The 4949-nt window shown below is 43.4% G+C and overlaps 1 pseudogene; it reads right to left on the reverse strand.

The window, feature by feature from the left end:
- Window positions 1-2051: 2051 nt before the first annotated feature.
- LOC112617395 lies at window positions 2052-3387 on the reverse strand (annotated as a pseudogene).
- Window positions 3388-4949: the final 1562 nt, after the last annotated feature.

Below are 4949 nucleotides of genomic sequence, written 5' to 3' on the forward strand. Positions count from 1 at the left end.
ATGCTGGGAGTAGGGAGGATAGGTCATGGGGAACAGGTAGTGTGAAACAGGTAGATCTACAGACCTCCACACTGCATAATTTCTGAAAGACCCACTCCTGCTCAGTATATTGGAATTAGTTCCCCCATCTCTGTCTCCACAGCTTCTTTCTTCTCCAGGAGTCTCCTTCTCCTGGGGCCATGGTAGTTAGTCTCAATGTTGGCCTTCCAGTGCACTACAACTCTCTTGCATAGTCTCCTCCCATGCTGAATCTGGTTTGGTCTTCTGATCTGCTTTACCAATAAAAGGAGTTGGAAATGACACTGAAATTTCTGAAACTAGGTCATAAGTCTTGTGGTTTCCAAGTTGGCCTTTCACAACATGCACTCTAGGGAAACCAACTGCCATGTAAGAAGTGCTACTGCTCTGGAACCAGCACGCTGTGAGGCTGCTCATATTGAAATACCTGATCAGGAGCTTTCTGCTCCATCAGCTGCTACTGGAGAGGAAAAATAGCTGTGTGTCCTCATTATCTCAATGTTGGTAGCTTAAAAGACAAGATGATGAGAATTGCAGAGCTTTGGCCCTAGCTCAGGAAAAGGCAGTAAATTGGGGGGATCATCATGGAGGATCATGGCAGACAGGAGACAGGACTAGATGGCAGCTGCCACTTGGACAGCAGTGTGTGGAGTCTTGCTTCGTGATCTTTTGCTCCAGAACTACTCAGGAATAAATCAGAAAGCTGAGAGAACCCACGAACCCTCTGGAGAAAGTGGATTGCTCCTGGAGGACACCGCAAATAGTGTGCTAGTATCCACAGCTGAGAGACCCACAGACGGCTCATATCAGAGGACTCTGTACAGACAACCACAGTACCAGCCTAGAGCCTGGTAGACTTGCTGGGTGGCTAGATCTAGAAGAGAGATAACAGTCACTACAGCTTGGCTCTCAGGAAGCCACATCCCTAGGAAAAGGGGGAGAATACTACATCAAGGGAACACCGTGTGGGACAAAGTAATCTGAACAACAGCCTTCATCCCTAGACTTTCCCTCTGACAGAGTCTGCCATGACTCTGTCATGGGAACCAGAAAACCAACTCTGGTAATATGACAAAACAAAGTTCTTTAACACCTCTAAAAAAACCACACTAGCTCAGCAGCAATGGCTTCAAACCAAGAAGAAATCCCTGATTTACCTGAAAAAGAATTCAGAAGGTCAGTTATTAAGCTAATCAAGGAGGCACCAGAAAAAGGTGAAACCCAATTTAAGGAAATTAAAAAAAAAAAAAAAGAGATACAAGAAATGAGTGGAGAAATCGTCAATGAAATAGATATCATAAATAAAAAACAATCAAAACTTCAGGAAACAATGGACGCACTTAGAGAAATGCAAAATGCTCTGGAAAGTCTCAGCAATGGAGTTGAACAAGCGGAAGACAGAACTTCAGAGCTCAAAGACAAGGTTTTCCAATTAACTCAATCCAACCAAAGCAAAGAATAAAGAATAAGAAAATATGAACAAAGCCTCTAGGAAATCTGGGCTTACATTAAATGACCAAACTTAAGAATAATTGGTGTTCCTGAGGAAGAAGAGAAATCTAAAAGTCTGGGAAACATACTTGGGGGAATAATCAAGGAAAACTTCCCTGGCCTTGTTAGAGACCTGAACACCCAGATACAAGAAGCAAAAAGAACACCTGGGAAATTCATCGCAAAAAGATCATTGCCTAGGCACATTGTCATCAGGTTACCTAAAGTTAAGAAGGTGGAAAGAATTTTTTTTTTCTTTCTTAGAAAGACATTTATTCAGCGTCATGATCAGACTATTACATTTAGCAATCGACAGCATGGGTGCAAAAAAAGAAAAAAATCTACATTAAAACCCTTTGTTGGAATGCTTTACACTTTCCACAGAACAGAAGCTAAAATAACCTGTTATACAATTAGTCACAAATACAGTCCTCTAGTTTTTTGCCCATACACATGAGTATTTGTCTAAAACATGTCTTCTTTGTAGCAGCTAGGCCCTGCCACTACTGTGCTTGGCTGAGTTCACAAATGTGTTTTAACCTGTAGCTTCCCTGTCACTTCTCTGGCTCTCCTCTCCTGCTAAGCTTTGTTTCCTAATTAAAATCTTCTGCCACTGCTATAGCTACTGCTGCGGCTGGAACCGCCATAGCCACCTTGGTTTCGTGGTTTTGCCAAGTATTGGCCTCCACTGCCATAGGGGCAAGAGCTTCTGCCTCCAAAATTTCCTCCCTTCATGGGTCCAAAATTTGAAGACTAATTGTTGTAATTGCCAAAACCACTGTAGCTTCCACCACCTCCAAAATTGCTTCCATCATTACCAAATCCATTATAGCCATCCCCACTGCCACCATATCCACCACCACCATGGCTGCCACCCAAAGCCACCATGACCACTGAAGTTTCCTCCATGACCAAAGTTGTCATTCCCACCAAAACCACCTCCACAACCACCACCAAAGTTTCCAGAACCACTTCGACCTCTTTGGCTGAATGAAGCACTAGCCATCCCTTGCTTTGACAGGACTTTCCTAACTTCACAGTTGTGGCCATTCACAGTATGGTATTTCTGAATGACAGTCTTATCCACGGAGTCATGGTCCTCAAAGGTTACAAAGGCAAAGCCCCTTTGCTTGCCACTGCCTTGGTCAGTCATGATTTCAATCACTTCAATTTTTCTATACTCCTCAAAATAATCTCTTAGGTGATATTCTTCAGTGTCTTCTTTAACGCCACCAACAAATATGTTTTTCACAGTTAAGTGGGCACCTGGTCTTTTTTTTTTTTTTTTTTTTTTGAGACGGAGTCTGGCTCTGTGGCCCGGGCTGGAGTGCAGTGGCCGGATCTCAGCTCACTGCAAGCTCCGCCCCCCGGGTTTACGCCATTCTCCTGCCTCAGCCTCCCAAGTAGCTGGGACTACAGGCGCCCGCTGCCTCGCCCGGATAGTTTTTTGTATTTTTTTAGTAGAGACGGGGTTTCACCGTGTTCGCCAGGATGGTCTCGATCTCCTGACCTCGTGATCCGCCCGTCTCGGCCTCCCAAAGTGCTGGGATTACAGGCTTGAGCCACCGCGCCCGGCCAGGCACCTGGTCTTTGAGAATCTTCTCTTGAGACAGTTCTCTTTGGTTCCACAACTCTTCCATCCACCTTGTGTGGCCTTGCATTCATAGCTGCATCCACCTCCTCCACAGTGGCATATGTGACAAATCCAAAGCCCCTGGAACGTTTGGTGTTTGGATTTCTCATTACTACACAATCCGTGAGCGTACATCATTGCTCAAAATTGCTCCTCAGGCTCTCATTGGTTGTTTCAAAGCTCAACCCTCCAATGAAGAGCTTCCTCAGCTGTTCGGGCTCTTTAGGAGACTCTGACTTAGACATGACGACAGGGAGAAGACAGACTTTAACGATGCTTCTTTGGCGGTGTCCACGGGCAGAAAGCAGCAAGCTGAGGAACGTATCTCTGAGGAAAGAATCTTAAGAGCTATGAGGGAAAAGCACCAGGTAACCTATAAAGGAAAACCTATCAGATTAACAGCAGACTTCTCAGCAGAAACCGTATAAGCTGGAAGAGATCGAGTCCTTATCTTTGGCCTCTTTAAACAAAACAATTATCAGACAAGAATTTCGTGTCCAGCAAAACTAAGCTTCATAAATGAAGGAAAGAAGCAGTCTTTTTCAGACGAACAAATGCTGTGAAAATTTGCAACTACCAAACCAGCACTACAAGAACTGCTAAAAGGAGCTCTAAATCTTGAAACAAATACTGGAAACACATCAAAACAGAATCTCTTTAAAGCATAAATCTTACAGGATCTATAAAACAAACATCCAATTAAAAAAACACAAAAAACAAATGTATACAGGCAACAAATAGCACAATGAATGGAATAGTACCTCACATCTCAATATTAATGTTTAATGTAAATGGCCTAAAAAATGCTCCACTTAGGCCGGGACGGTGGCTCACACCTGTAATCCCAGCAGTTTGGGAGGCTGAGGTGGGCAGATCACAAGGTCAGGACATCGAGACCATCCTGGCTAACATGGTGAAATCCCGTCTCTACTAAAAATACAAAAAAAATTAGCCGGGCGTGGTGGCGGACGTCTGTAGTCCCAGCCACTGGGGAGGCTAAGGTAGGAGAATGGCATGAACCTGGGAGGCGGAGCTTGCAGTGAGCCAAGATCACGCCACTGCACTCCAGCCTGGGGGACAGAGCAAGACTCTGTCTAAAAAAAAAAAAAAGCTCCACTTAAAGGATACAGAATTGAAGAATGGATGAGAATTCACCTGCCAGCTATCTGCTGCCTTCAAGAGACATACCTAACACAGAAGAACTAAGCAAAAAGAAGAAATCTGGAGGCATCACATTACCTGATTTCAAACTATAGTGTAAGGCTGTAGTCACCAACCAGCATGGTACTGGTATAAAAATAGGCATATACACCAATGGAATAGAACAGAGAACCCAGAAATAAACCCAAATACTTACAGCCAACTGGTCTTTGACAAAGCAAACAAAAACGTAATGTGAGGAAAGGACAACCTATTCAACAAATGGTGCTGGGAAGCCAAATGTAGGAGAATGAAACTGGATCCTCATCTCTCACCTTATACAAAAATCAACTCAAGATGGATTAAGGACTTAAATCTAAGACCTGAAACTCTAAAAATTCTAGAAGATAACATCAGAAAAACCCTTCTAGGCATTGGCTTAGGCAGGGATTTCATGACCAAGAACCCAAAAGCAAACACAATAAGAACAAAGATAAATAACTGAGACTTAATTAAACTGAAGAGCTTTTGCATAACAAAAGGAACAGTCAGCAGGGTAAACAGACAACCCACAGAGTGGGAGAAAACCTTCACAATCTATACATCTGACAAAGGACTAATATCCAGAATCTACAAGGAACTCAAACGAATTAGCAAGAAAAAAAAA

The sequence above is a fragment of the Theropithecus gelada genome, unplaced genomic scaffold (assembly GCF_003255815.1).
Source record: "Theropithecus gelada isolate Dixy unplaced genomic scaffold, Tgel_1.0 HiC_scaffold_16149, whole genome shotgun sequence".
In the NCBI taxonomy this organism is placed as follows: domain Eukaryota; kingdom Metazoa; phylum Chordata; class Mammalia; order Primates; family Cercopithecidae; genus Theropithecus; species Theropithecus gelada.